Source organism: Lampris incognitus, chromosome 15 (assembly GCF_029633865.1).
Source record: "Lampris incognitus isolate fLamInc1 chromosome 15, fLamInc1.hap2, whole genome shotgun sequence".
Lineage (NCBI taxonomy): Eukaryota > Metazoa > Chordata > Actinopteri > Lampriformes > Lampridae > Lampris > Lampris incognitus.
Genome location: NC_079225.1, coordinates 979,448 through 995,477, shown reverse-complemented (window position 1 = coordinate 995,477; position 16,030 = coordinate 979,448).

The window sequence follows — 16,030 nt, the reverse complement described above, 5'->3', positions numbered from 1 at the left end:
TGATTCTTGCTCACCACCTCCTCCATCCACTCTCTGTCATCACCTTCCCTTGCACCGTTCTCCCGTGCTCCCACCTCTTCTCCTCCGCTTCCTTCTCCTTCTCTCTGCCTCTCCTCTCCTCTCTCCATGTCTCTCTCGCATAGTGTCGCCTCCTGCTGCATTTAAAGCAAGTAAACTCAGGACACTCTCTAAACATGTGCCCAGGTTTAGTGCAGAGTCTGCACACACCAACTTGTGTGTGGTGAAAGACTCCACCATATTCTGCACCCCTGAGAGTCTCACATTGTGTGGAGTAGGGGAGTGAGCGGACCAGGTCGTTGAAACGTACCTTTAAGAATCTCGTTCCGTCAGCTATTTCTGTACCAGGCCACATGCCTGGTGTAGTTGGCGATAACGCCTCCCCCCCCCCCCCCATTCTTCCAGCTTTGCCAGCATCTTCCAGTCTTCCAGATAGACAGGCAGGTTGGAGTCTGCAGGTTTTCTCTGGCCATGTGGAGGCTTGTTCACTAATGGTACGCTCTGCTCTCTGCAAAGTAGAGTTCAGCTCAGCCCCAACACTCTGGAACCTCTTAACAAGTTCTCGCAGTTCATCACACTGACCCAGCCCACATGCAACGCACAAACAGGGATCAAACACACACATCCATACACACAAGAAGACACACACAGAAGAGAAAACTGGCTAAAACACTATGCACAGATAGTGCAGACACTATAATAAACCACCAGGCCTGAGGAACGAATCAAAGAAAGGAGTCCTGAAAACCTTCCAATGCCCCTCTCCATTCTACCTCTTTGCTCTCACAAGTCCACACACACAAACACACACACACTGTGCTCTCCTTTTACCTCTCTGGAGGAGCTTTTTGTGTCTCTTCCCAGAGATCCTCTATTGTTCTGATGTGGCTGTCTTATGAGATGCTGGGTTGTCAGTATGCATTACACAATAATAATAATAATAATAATAATAATCGTCATCATCATCATCATAATTACATGTATAATATGTAATGATGATGATGATTATGATGATGATGATGATGATTATTATTATTATTATTATTATTATTATTGGTCAAGCCAATAATCATAATAATAACTGGTGTAAGTGTGGCTGGTCAATATATGATTCTGTTACATCTTTACCCTTCTGTGCTGGACAATGTCCGAGTATGAAGTACTACTACTACTGCTATTACTACTACCACTACTACTACTACATATACTACTAGTATGAAGTACTTATTGTTAAAGTTACACAATGCCTGACCTGTCCACTTTGGCCTCTTTCTCCTTTATCATTATGTAACCCTGTTGAAATGTATTCATTATTATAAGATATCATTTTGAATAAATCATTTCATAGTTTAATAAATAGAATTTACGGTTAAAATGTTAAGATTCATTGACCAGCAAGGAAGTTATGATTTTGCTCAATGAGAGAAATGCATATTGGGTAATGTTCACCTTTTACTGAATACAGCATCTAAAAATGTGAAATATTTGTTGTGTAATAATATATGTGAAAATGCTTTAAAAATGCCTGTAAGAATAGGAAGAAAGAGGTACACAAATGTTTTGTGAATTTAGTTTATTTCTGAAACTCTGGTGAATGAGCCAATCACATTGGAGGTCAAAGGGCGAGGGAGGGAGTTGAGAGGAGCGACGAACGAGTAAGACGCGAGAAGCGTGTTGTCTGCTGAAAAGGAAACCACGAAATGTTATGTTAATGTGGACACCATTTTTAGTGAAAGTGTTCAACCAGGACTCTTATACTAAACTTTAATGGTGATATTTCTGTCCGTTTTGAGTGAACTACTCAGTACAAGAAGACAGAAAGAAGTTTAAGTTAGCTGCTGACTTAGTGGCGAGTGCTTTTGTGTTAGGGTTTGTGGAAGACCCCAAGCGCACGACACCAGACAGAGATGTGGTTAGCCGAAAACTGGCGTACTTTATTCCTTACGCGTACCAATAGTCAAACACAGGGAGGCAATGAGCGACAAGAAAAACGGAAAGTCCAAGGGGGAAAACTCGCGGGTAATCCAAAAACGGGAACACGGCAGGACACTAAATAGGATACTAAAACATAAACCAAGGGCTGGGGTGAGTTCGGAGAGAAAAGGACCGTGAGGGAAGAGTAGCCGCTACTGCGAGGAGGTTACAACACGAACTGACAACGGGCGCGTGGGAGGCCACCAAACTTAAGCCCGGCCCTGACGAGCTGATTGGCTGCCGGCGAGGGGTGGGCGGGCCACGGCGCGGGGTGGGCGAGCCGTAACAGTACCCCCCCCCTCCACGGGAGCCACCAGGCAACTTGCCCGGCTTGTCGGGATGGGAATGATGGAACTCAGTGAGCAGCCCAGGGTCCAGGATGAGCTGGCGGGAGACCCAGCTACTTTCCTCCGGACCATAGCCCTCCCAGTCCACCAAATACTGGAACCCCCGTCCTCGGCGCCGGACGTCCAGCAGCTCTGGTTCATCCTCTCCGTCTGCCCGTTAGTCTGTTGGTGATAGCCAGAGGAGAGACTAACAGAGGCACCCAACCCCTTACAAAAGGCCCGCCATACCTGAGAGAAGAACTGGGGACCTCGGTCCGAGACGACGTCCAGGGGAAGGCCGTGGAGATGGAACACTGGGCTCGTCAGGAGGTCCGCCGTCTCAGAAGCCGATGGGAGTCTGGGGAGGGCCACCAGGTGCACTCCCTTACTGAAGCGGTCCACCACTGTCAGGATCACAGTGTTACCCTGGGAGGGAGGCAGTCCGGAGACAAAATCCAATCCGGCTTGGAGTTGGGAGGGGCTGCAGCAGACCCCCGGGGTGGCCTGGTGAGAGGCCTTGTTGCGAGCACAGACGGAGAAGGCCCTTACCAAGTCCCTGACGTCGATCCTCATGGTGGGCCACCAGAAAAGCCGAGCCAGAAAGGTGAAGGTGCGGTGGACACCCGGGTGGCAAGCAAACTGACTGGCATGGCCCCACTGGAGAACCCGGGGCCGGACTGCGTCCGGGACGAATAGGCGGTGTGGAGGGACGTGGCTCGGGGCGGGATGGGAGCGCAACGCCTGCCTGACCATGGTCTCGATGCCCCAGGTAACCACGCCAACCACCCTGGCCTCAGGAAGGATGGGACTCGGCTCCTCTGTAGCCGGCTCCCTCCTCAGGTGTTGTCAGGACAGGGAGTCTGCCTTCGTGTTGCAGGACCCGGGGCGATAAGTCAGCGTGAAGTCAAACCGACTGAGGAAGCTGGCCCACCGTGCCTGCCGACCATTGAGGCGCTTGGTTGCCCGGATGGACGTCAAGTTCTTATGATCTGTCCAGATGGTGAACGGCTGTTCTGCCCCCTCCAGCCAATGGCGCCACTCCTCCAGAGCAGCCACCACTGCTAGCAGCTCCCGGTTCCCGACATCGTAGTTCTCCTCGGTGGGGAGGAACCGGCAAGAGAAGAAGGCGCATGGGTGGACCTTCTGGTCAGACGCTGACCGCTGGGAGAGGACAGCCCCAAACCCGGTGTCCGAAGCGTCCACCTCTACGATGAACTGCCTCTTGGGGTCAGGGTGGAGCAGGACCGGGGCACTGGTGAACCTCTCCTTGAGGGACTGGAACGCAGAGCGGGCAGCCGGGGACCAGATGAACGGCTGGGAGGGGGAGGTCAGCCTGTTGAGAGGTTCTGCCACGCGGCTGTAGTTCCGGATGAACCTCCGATAGAACTTCGCAAACCCGAGGAAGCTCTGTAATTCCTTCCGTGATGTGGGATCGGGCCAGTCCACCACAGCCTGGATCTTGCGGGGGTCGGCCCGGGTCTGTCCCCTCTCAACGATGAAGCCCAGGTAGTCAACAGAAGGGGAATGGAACCGGCACTTCTCTGCCTTGACGAAGAGCCCGTTCCGGAGGAGACGTTTGAGTACCCGGCGGACATGCTGGACATGTTCCTCGAGGGTCCTGGAGAAGATGAGGATGTCATCGAGGTAGACCACCACAAACTCGTCGAGCATGTCGCGGAGAATGTCATTCATGAGAGCCTGGAATACCGCCGGGGCGTTGGTGAGGCCGAACGGCATGACCAGGTACTCATAATGACCCCGGCATCTTAAAGGCTGTCTTCCACTCGTCCCCCTTCCGGATCCAGACCAGATGATAGGCACACCGGAGGTCCGGCTTAGTGAAGACTGTAGCCTGGGTGAGGGGCTCAAGGGTTGAACTCATGAGAGGAAGGGGGTACTTGTTTTTGACGGTTATCTCATTGAGTTGGTGATAGTCAATGCAGGGTCGGACGCCCCCGTCCTTCTTCTTCACGAAAAAGAATCCAGCTGCCACCTGGGAGGACAAGGGCCGAATGAGCCCTGCTGCCAAGGACTCGGAGATGTACTCATCCATCGCAGCCTTCTCGGGGATGGTCAGACTGTACAGACGACTGCTGGGGAGGGGTGCCCCAGAGTGGAGGTCGATAGCACAGTCATAAGGCCGATGAGGAGGAAGAGATTGGGTCCGGGTCTTGCTGAAAACCTCACCTAGCTCATAGTACTCAGGGGGAACAGAGGAGAGGTCGGGAGGCGGGGCACTAGGGGCACGTCGGGGGGATGGGGCGGGAGCAGCCTGGAGACATTGGGCATGACAGGAGAAGCTCCACTCCATGATGGTACCGGAGGCCCAGGCGATGTGTGGCTCATGCTGCATGAACCAGGGGCGCCCTAGGATCACAGGGACTAACGGGGACTGGATGATGTAGAACAGAAGTCTCTCCACATGGTTCCCTGCTATGGTGAGAGAGACAGGGTGGGTGCATTGGGTGACGCTGGCCAGGCAGCGCTCGTCCAGCGTGAAGGCCTCCATGGGCTTCTCCAGCATCTCTAGCGGGATGTTAGCCTGGGCAGCAAACTCTGAGTCCAGGAAACACTCATCAGCCCCCGAGTCGAGGAGTGCACCCACCGTGAGCTGCTGGTCAGCCCAGGCCAGGGTAACGCTAACTAGATGGTTCTGTGGGGCAGGACGGCGGGAACAGGAAAAGCGGCTCACTAGGATCTCCCGGGGCCCCAGTGAGCCTAGTCTTTTTGCCGAGTGGGGCAGCCGCTGATCAGATGTCCCTTCTGGCCATAGTAGAGTCATTGACCCGCCTTGAACTGGGCCTCCTGTTCGGACGGACTAAGGCGCGTGCGCCCCAGCTGCATAGGTTCCTCCCCCGTCGTGGTCTGGGGCGCGGGGGGAGAAACGGCCGCAGGGAAAGTGGGGCGAGCAGGAGTAGGGGTCCTGTTAGGAGTGCTGGATGACTGAGGAATGGACGGGGATCCACGCAGGGCTCGCTCACGCTTCCTCTCCCGGAGGCGTCCGTCGATGCGGATGGCGAGCTTGATCAGGTCCTCGAGGGAGGTAGGCTCCTCCCGGGTGGCTAGCTGGTCCTTGACAGCCTCGCTGAGACCTCTCCGGAAGGTGACCCGAAGTGACTGGTCGTTCCAGCTGCTCTCAGCTGCGGCCAGCCTGAACAACACCGAGTAGTCTGTGAAACTGCCACTGCCCTGCTAGATACTGCTCAGCCGAGCACCAGGGTCCTGGCCACCGACTGGATGGTGCAAAACCTTCCGTAGTTCCGCCTCAAAGGCCTTGTAGGTGAGGCAGAAACTGGCCTTCATGGACCAGGAAGCAGTGGCCCACTGAGCTGCTTGGCCTGTGAGCAGGTTGGTCACGTAAGCGACCCGGGCAGCATCAGACGTGAACATGCTGGGTTGGTGCAGGAAGACCAGCTCACACTGCATGATGAATGTGGCACAGGTCTCAAAGTCGCCATCAAATGGTCGTGGGCTGGAGAGGCAGGGCTCCCGGGGAACTGGGTTGAGCCCCACAGGGTTAACTGGGGCAGCGGGCCCAGGGGGCAGGTTACCCACGACTCCAGGGGCAGGCTGGCCCGGCGGCTGGATGGTGAGAGCCACCGTGATGGTTTGCAACTGCCGCAGGATCTCTTCTTGTTGGCTCGCCAACGCTGCCTGCTGGCTCGTTAGGTTACCCACACAGGCCTGGAGGGGCTGGACCCGAGTCTGAAGATCTCTCACCGCGGCGGTGGCCGCCTCTAGCTGCTGGGTGTGGGAGTTAGTCAGTTGGATCTGTTCGATGAGAGCCGCTCGAAGCGGACTGGCCGGTACGCTCTCTGTGTCGACTGGGGTCGTCATGGTCAGTTCGTACTGTTAGGGTTTGTGGAAGACCCCAAGCGCACGACACCAGACAGAGATGGGGTTAGCCGAAAACTGGCGTACTTTATTCCTTACGCGTACCAATAGTCAAACACAGGGAGGCAATGAGCGACAAGAAAAACGGAAAGTCCAAGGGGAAAAACTCGCGGGTAATCCAAAAACGGGAACACGGCAGGACACTAAATAGGATACTAAAACATAAACCAAGGGCTGGGGTGAGTTCGGAGAGAAAATGACGGTGAGGGAAGAGTAGCCGCTACTGTGAGGAGGTTACAACACGAACTGACAACGGGCACGTGGGAGGCCACCAAACTTAAGCCCAGCCCTGATGAGCTGATTGGCTGCCGGCGCGGGGTGGGCGAGCCGTAACATTTTGCATGGACTTCGCTAACAACCAGCTAGCGACCAGCGACCTCGACTAGTAAAGCCTGTGTGGAACTGCGAAACGGACGACGAACAAAGACCCCGACGGAGCCGGATAGCGTTGCCGAGTGGTGGACTTTGCCGAGATCGTCAGCTGCGTGAGTCTTCTCTTCATCGTGAATCTGCTTGTCATATCTCCTCCTGCTGCCGCCGCCTTGGACCTTGTGTATTTGAGGCTACATTCCATTGAGCAAAGGTACCGTTCTTTTGTTTTTTGCCTGCGTGGTGAAGCAGCCATTTTGTTTTTGCCTGCGTGGCGAAGCAGCCATTTTGTTTTTTGCCTGCGTGTGAAGCAGCCGTGGCTAAGCAGCCATTTTGTTTTTGCCTGCGTGTGAAGCAGCCATTTTGTTTTTTGCCTGCGTGGTGAAGCAGCCATTTTGTTTTTTGCCTGCGTGGTGAAGCAGCCATTTTGTTTTTGCCTGCGTGTGAAGCAGCCATTTTGTTTTTTGCCTGCGTGGTTAAGCAGCCATTTTGTTTTTGCCTGCGTGGTGAAGCAGCCATTTTGTTTTTTGCCTGCGTGGTGAGGCAGCCATTTTGTTTTTGCCTGCATGGTGAAGCAGCCATTTTGTTTTTTGCCTGCGTGGTGAAGCAGCCACTTTGTTTTTGCCTGCGTGGTGAAGCAGCCATTTTGTTTTTGCCTGCGTGTGAAGCAGCCATTTTGTTTAAGGCTACAACGTTCACAAGCTACACTCAGGCCTGCATCATTTGAACTGGGTAGGTGAAAGTAGGCTAGGTTATTGCCGGCTATTTTTTTCTTGGGCCCTTATGTTTTCAATGTGTATGTGTTTGCATTTGACTGGGAGATTTCAAAAGATATTTGAAAACGAAGCATTTACACACTGAACAATATTTTCTAAGTAAATATTTTAAACTTATAACACAGTGGTGGTGAATGACTACTTTTGATATTTTAAGTTAATTAAGAAAAAGAGTATTTTCTGTTTAAAAGTGGAAGAGTGTTTACGGGTTACAAGTAATTCTAGACATTTTAATTTAATTCTAAAGTGTACGAATTAATGCTTGAATAGTGATTTTGAATGAAAGAGTATTGCATATAGCCTAATAAGTAGCCATTACACACATACAAGTTAAACACTGATATGTTTATTAGTGAAACCCCACTTATTAGATTAGATGTTTTAAAGAACACAGGATAGCCACCTCTCACTATAGGTAAACCCGCTAGAGAGGCGCTACAATTACCATTCTCCCCCTCCCCTCTCTGTCTCCCTCTCTCTGTCTGTCTCTCTCTCTCTGTCTCTCTCTCTCTCACTGTCTCTCTCTGCCTCTGTGTATGTGTATGTAGTCACCACCCTATACACTCCACCAGAATGGTTCAGGCGTGGTTGCTACAGAGCAGGTGCATGACCTGTGTGGCAGTTGGGTTTGTTGCTGTACGAGATTCTTTGTAGAGCGCCCCCATTCGACAGCAGAAGGGAAATTATCTCTGAGGAACCTGACATGAGTGACAAGCTGTCCCCATGGAAGATGAACACGTGCACACATATCTCTCTCACGCACACGCACACACACACACACACACACACTGTGTGTGGTTGTATGATCCTTGTCTTTGTCTCCAGGTTGTGAGGATTTGCTGCAGAAGTGTCTGTCAAAGTGTCCTGTAGAACGACCCACCTTGGAGGAGCTGCAGCGCCACCCCTGGCTGAACTGATGCAGCGCTGCTAACCTGTGTGTCACGACCTGGTCCTGATCGGGTCAGGTGTTATAAAGTCCATATAAAAACATGTTACTGAAATCAGTCGTGACACTAAAAGAATCATTTGTGTTGATGGAGGCTGATGGAGTAACATCTTAATATAACTGTTAGTCACTGAGATGCTTCTTCATATGTACACAAGACCACTACTGACTCTGTCTTGACACCAGCTCAGCACACAATGACTGTTGGGGGTCAACACAACACCTACAGGTGTTGCCGTCCTGTATTTTCAGAACTAATCAGATGGCGCCACCTAGCGGTTGATCTCTTCCATGCACTGTGTTTCAGAATGTGGTGGTCAACATGTGGTGGCAGCAAATGAGACTAATGCTAATAACTTCCACGTGACTGACTTGATTTGTGCTTTCACCTTTTAAACTTGGCTCAGGTGGATCTGTTAGTCCTGTTGTCATGGTGACACCTCCGTCAGGATTACTTCACCCTTCTTTTGTGGTGGTGGGGCCACGTGTGGTCCGCTGGCCCCCACACTGGCACCTCATACCCAGTTTTGACACCTTCAGCTCTGAGTCCACACTTCAGTCTTCTGTAAACCCTTGTCAGCAATGTCCAGCCAGTCTTCTAGATGAGGATGCAGAGGACACAGAGGAGATGGTCATAGATGCTGGTGAAGCACCACCCACCTACTACACCTTATTACTGCACTACACCCACACAGGAAGTGGAGCATCTACTACACCTTACTACTGCACTACACCCACACAGGAAGTGCAGCATCTACTACACCTTACTACTGCACTACACCCACACAGGAAGTGCAGCATCTACTACACCTTACTACTGCACTACACCCACACAGGAAGTGCAGCATCTACTACACCTTACTACTGCACTACACCCACACAGGAAGTGCAACATCTACTACACCTTACTACTGCACTACACCCACACAGGAAGTGGAGATGGCGACCATTACAGCAACAATTTATTATTTGTCATTTCCCTTCCTGCACTTGTGTACATGAAATTAAATGAAATGCTGTTTCCCCAACACACAACAGTACGGCACAAAGACAACAACACACCCAACCACTACAAGAACACACATACCCACACTAACACATATACCCACACTAACACACATACCCACACTAACACACATACCCACACTAACACACATATCCACACTAACACACATACCCACACTAACACATATATCCACACTAACACACATATCCACACTAACACACAAACCTAAACTAACACACATATCCACATTAACACGCATATCCACACTAACACACATACCCACACTAACACACATACCCACATTAACACATATATCCACACTAACACACATACCCACACTAACACACATACCCACACTAACACATATATCCACACTAACACACATATCCACACTTACACACAAACCTAAACTAACACACATATCCACATTAACACGCATATCCTATCTAAACAACATCACTGTCCAAGGGAACGAACACCAGCCAGGATGACTGTTGGAACTGCCGGTCTGCATGGGCTAGCAGTTAGCTTAGCCCGCCCCGCTTCCATGTCCAGTCAGACCGTCCTTGGTGTTTCCTCCTTGGGTGCAGCTCCAGGCAGGGACATGGTCCACGGCCCACCGGACAAAGCAGACCAAGTTCTCCCAGCCTATCTGGCCCCAGCTCTCCCAGCCAGACACCCTCGACACACAACCCCACACTCCTCACGACGACATCAAAAACACCACAGTCAACACCAGGCAAGGCCATCACCAGACCGTGAACAAAGACACTGCATGGACGGTACTGGGTGAGGCTGCTGCATCTTCCCACACGGGAAGCGACATACAGCAAACTGACCTTTGAAACCAAGTGCACGCCCAATGACAATCAAGGCTGTTTTTCCTTAACAAGCCCACAAGACTTAATGTCAACTAGTCAGTCCTCAGTAGATGTTACACCTGCTTTACTGAGTCAGCAGTTACCTTCAGTTCAGCAGCTTGGCATGGCTCTCTCAGTGAGGTGAAGCTAAAGAGGGGGATACTGCAGTTCAGAAACAAGACCATGTCTTCTAAAATTGGTGTCAATCCGTTAAAACTTAGAAACATCAATAGAGCAACTTCAACCCAGAACCCTTGAGAGTAAGAATATTCAGAGAATAAGTGAGAAATAGATTCAATTTCTGTTTTGTAGAAATAACATCCTGAATGTCTTCTTTAAATCTATACAAGAATTTAGTGTAAGGGTAGTATCTACGTAATACCTTCGTGTGAACTTCTTTTATTTCGTTTGGAAAGAGGAAGTTATTAAGGTCTGACCAAACTTTCTCTGCTAAGATTTCTGGAGAACTTAGTTTCCATAATAGAGTCGATTTGGGAAAATAACGCTGATCTGAGGTCAGTATTTCTCTGATATAGTGATTATTACATGTAGGATCTGATAGATCTTTCCCACCGATTAAGAGCTTGGGAATTTCTCCACTCAAAGGGCCATCTATTAATGCACTTTTGATGAGAAACAGGAACTTTGGTGATATACTTTTTATAACATCGTTATGTGCTTTTCAAGATATATTCATATCCTTGATACTACTACCATTACTACTACTACTACTACTACTACTACTTTTGGGTGCTCCGGTTAGGAGTCATCACAACCGATCATCCGTTTCCATCTCTTCCTGTCCTCTGTATCTTCCTTTGTCACACCAGCCACCTGCATGTCTTCCCTCACCACATCCATAAACCTCCTCTTTGGCCTTCCTCTTCTCCTCTTCCCTGGCAGCTCCATATTCAGCATCCTTTTCCCAATACACCCAGCATCTCTCCTCCACACATGTCCAAATCATCTCAATCTTGTCTCTCTTGCTTTGTCTCCAAACCGTCCAACCTGAGCTGTCCCTCTAATGTACTCATTCCTAATCCTGTCCTTCTTCATCACTCCCAGTGACAATCTTATCATCTTCAACTCTGCCACCTCCAGCTCCACCTCCTGTCTTTTCATCAGTGCCACTGTCTCCAAACCATACAACATAGCTGGTCTCACAACCATCTTGTAATCTTTCCCTTTAACTCTTGCTGGTACCCTTCTGTCACAAATCACTACAGTCACTCTTCACCCACTCCACTCTGCCTGCACTCTCCTCTTCCCCTCTCTTCTGCACTCTCCATTACTTTGGACAGTTGACCCCAAGTATTAAAATTCAACCACCTTCTTCACCTCTACTGCTTGCATCCTCACCATTCCACTGTCCTCCCTCTCATTCACTCGCTCGCTGATCATCACCTCTCCTCTTAACCTAGCTTCTATTACTCTTTCCCATATCTTCATGCTGTGGCTGATCAACTTTATACCTCTGTGGTTGCTACAGTTCTGCACATCCTCCTTGTTCTTGAAAATCGGTACCCGTATGCTTCTTCTCCACTCCTCAGGCATCCTCTTATTTTCCAAGATTGTGTTAAACAATCTAGTTAAAAACCCCACTGCCATCTCTCCTAAACACCTCCATGCCTCCACAGGTATGTCATCTGGACCAATGGCTTCTCCACTCTTCATCCTCTTCAAAGTTCCACGTTCGAGCCACTCACTCACGCCACAGTGTTCACCAAGCTAGACCTGCGCAGCACGTACCACCTGCTGCACATCCGGGAAGGAGATGAATGGAAGACAGCCTTCAACACCCACCTAGGGCATTTCGAGTACCTCGTTATGCCCTTCGGCCTCACCAACGCCCCGGCCGTCTTCCAGGCGTTGGTCAACGACGTGCTGCAGGACATGCTGAACACGTTCGCGGTGGTGTACCTGGATGACATTCTCGTGTTCTCCAGGACTGAGGAGGAACACCACCAGCATGTCCGCCTGGTCCTCCAACGACTGCTGGAGAACAGGCTCTTCGTGAAGGCCGAGAAGTGTGTGTTCCACTCCGCCTCCGTGGAGTTCCTTGGCCACATCGTGGAGAAGGGGCTCGTCCGCACCGACCCCAGGAAGACCCGAGCGGTGGAGGAGTGGGCACGGCCCACCAACAGGACGCAACTCCAGCGCTTCCTGGGGTTTGCAAACTTCTACCGGCGCTTCATCAGGGGGTTCAGCCGTGTGGCCGCCCCCCTCACTCCACTCACCTCCACCCTCCGCCCCTTCTCCTGGACCTCGGAGGCAGAGGCCGCCTTCTCGGCCCTGAAGAGGCTGTTCACAACGGCTCCGGTGCTCGCCCACCCGGACCCGTCCAGGCAGTTCATTGTGGAGGTGGACGCATCGGACACGCGCATCGGAGCCATCCTCTCCCAGCAGTCGGAGGAGGACCAGAAGATCCCCCCGTGCGCCTTCTTCTCCCGGCATTTCAGTCCTGCGGAGAAGAACTATGACATCGGCAACAGGGAGTTGCTGGCTGTCCACGCCACCCTAGAGGAGTGGAGACACTGGCTGGAGGGAGCAGGGCAGCCGTTCATCGTATGGTCCGATCACAAGAACCTGACCTACGTGCGGACGGCTAAGAGGCTCAACCCCAGGCAGGCGCGCTGGACTCTCTTCTTCAGCCGGTTCGACGTCACCCTCACCTACCGCCCGGGCACCAAGAACGTCTGTTTCCCGAGGGGTCCCCTGACGCCCCAGACACCATCCTTCCCCCGGCCCGGGTGGTGGGTGTTGTCACCTGGGCCATCGAATCGGTGGTGAGAAGGGCCCAGGCAATGGACCGCAGCTGTTTTGCCTGCCACCCCGGTGTCCACCGAACGGCGGCCTTCATCCGCAGGGGTTTCTGGTGGCCCACCATGGAGGCAGACACCAGAGAGTTCGTGGCTGCCTGCACCACCTGCGCCCACAGCAAGGCTCTCCATCGCCCTCCAGCAGGTCTCCTGCACTGCCTTCCTGTCCCCAGCCGACCTTGGTCCCACATTGCCTTGGACTTTGTAACTGGCCTCCCCGTGTCCCAAGGCAATGACACCATTCTGACCATTGTCGACCGGTTTTCCAAGGCCATCCACTTTGTTGCCCTCACCAAACTCCCCTCTGCAGCCGAGATGGCGGACCTTCTCGTCTCCCACGTCGTCCGACCCCATGGGATTCCCCTGGACATTGTCTCTGACTGTGGTCCCCAGTTCACTTCTAAGGTGTGGCAGGCCTTCTGTAAGGGGATTGGGGCCACGGTCAGCCTCTCCTCCGGGTATCACCCCCAGACCAATGGGCAGGTAGAGCAGGCCAATCAAGCCCTGGAGGCGGCTTTGCGTTGCGTTACCACCAGCAACCCCGCCTCCTGGAGCAAGTACCTGCCCTGGGTGGAGTACTCGCTCAACTCCATGGAGAGTTCGGCTACCGGTTTGTCCCCCTTTGAATTTTCCCTTGGCTATCAACCCACTCTGTTCCCACATCAGGAGATGGAGGTGGCGGTCCCGTCCATGGGGGCCCATCTCTGCCGATGTTGGCGCGTTTGGAAGGCCGCTATGTTGCGAGCTACAGAGCGGGCCCAGCGCAGCGCCAACCGGCGGAGAGTGCCGGCCCCAGCCTATCGACCCGGCCAGAGGGTATGGCTCCTGGCCCGGGACCTGCCCCTCCCTACCCTCAATCGGAAGCTGGCTCCCCGCTACGTCGGTCCCTACACCATCGACCGCATCATCAACCCATCGGCGGTGTGTCTCCATCTCCCTACCTCACTCAAGATCCATCCCGTCTTCCATGTCTCACGCCTCAAACCGGTAGCCTCCAGCCCCCTGTCTCCCCCTGTCCAAGCTCCTCCACCCCCCAGGGTCCTCGACGGTGGTGACATGGTCTGGGATGTTGACTGGCTGCTCGCCGTACGCCGCCGGGGGCGTGGGTACCAATACCTGGTGGACTGGGTTGGCTATGGGCCCGAGGACCGCAGCTGGGTTCCCCGGTCCTACCTGGCTGAACCCACACTGCTGGAGGAGTTCTATCGGACCCACCCCAACGCCATCAGACGGTCGCCCGGTGTCTCCCGTAGGAGGGGGGGTCCTGTTGTGGTTACACCGCCCTGAGCTGCCTCCCTGGCACGTTCAAGCCACTCCCCCAGCTCGGACGTGCCAGAAACATCCGAGCGCTCGGCTCGCGCTCTGAGGAGACGAGCGCTGCACTGCACCAGCTGTTTGCCATCATCCATCAGGCACAACTGTGGCCATCAGGCAGCCCTCTACAAGAAGTCTCCCAGAACACCACTCCGTGCTTCGATGTACTGAACCCTGTGACTCTCCCTCCGCGACTTCCACGCCTCCCCGCATCTCCCTCTTCCCCAGCGACCTTCACGTTTTCCCCCGGACCTCTCCAGCGATCTCCCCCCGTGTCCCTCTACCTGTACCCCTCCTTTCTGACTCGACTTCCCGGATCTCGGACCCGGACTTCCTCGGACAACCCCTCTCGGATCACAGACTGGACTTTCTTGCAAGGTGCACGCACATTATTTCAACACCCCCTTGTCATTTACATACCGCACCACACATAGGCTAAGAACACTCACACATAGTTATACACGCAAACCACGGGACACCACACACAGTTTAGTCACACATCCCATTAACGGAATGCTTTTTGCACCATACATTCCCCTCCCCCAATAAAACCGCCCTTTTTGGATTTCGAAGTCATCCTGTGTCTGTCTGCCTTGGGTTTCGCCACACTGGTTGGGTTCTGGTGCGCGAGCATAACAGTGTGTTCCCTATTGCAAAGTCCATACTGTTTGTGAAGGCTTGGTAGGAGGTATGTAAAGGCAACCTGAGGCAGTTGATGCAAGTATTGGTCAGTGGCAACCTTGACTCGAGCAATTCATGAAGAAAAGTGATGGATGGCTCGGGGGAGAAACCGATCGGAGGGATCTCACTGGCTCCAGTGCGAAGGCCAGGATTTTCTGAAGCTTAGATGATCCTTGTGCCTCTACCGAAATGAAACACACCAGAGAATGTTAATTGAAACAATAACATAAATAAAACATAATAATGTTGATTATCAGCATCAATTCAATTCAATTCAATTCAATTTATTGTCATTAAAAACAATGTGCAGGCACATGTTAAAATGAAATGAGGGCTGTGGCTTAACCAAACAGTGCAAGACAGACACAGACAAACACAGCAAACACAATATAAGATATACACACATGAAGACCAAAAGCTAAAAATAAGTTAAAAGAGAGCTGGAGTACAAAATATTCAAAAATATCTACAGACATTCAGTGGGTAGCCAGGTTCAGTTGGGCAACAGCATGTGGAAAGAAGCTGTTTTTGAGCCTGGTAGTGCGGGCTCTGAGGCTCCTGTAGCGCCTCCCAGGGCGCAGGGGGGAGAACAGTCCCCCCATGAAGACAGTCCCCCCCTGAGGACAGTCTCCCCATGAGGAGCAACACACAGAAGCCTACACAGCAAGCATTGTAAATAGGGGCAATTCTTACAGCATGGTATTGCTTACCTTCTACCTCCTGCAAATAGTCCCTCCAGAAGGGAATGACGGTCTCTTCAGCTGCTCTCTTGTTTGTTCCTCGTTCAGAAGATCGAATATGGAAGAGATCCTCCAATATGTCAGCAGTGAGTGTATGTGGCTCATGGCAGAGAAAAGGATGGAAGCTCTCTGGGTGCTGTTGGATCACATCTAACACGACAAGTGTCCTCATTCCTTCCCTGAATCTGCATTCAAGAAAAGACAGTAAGCATGACTACTGCACACTTGGCACAATCCTTAGCACACACAATAATCTGCCCACTGAGTTAAGTTGATTCAGTAAAATTAAATTCCATAAAATGCCCTA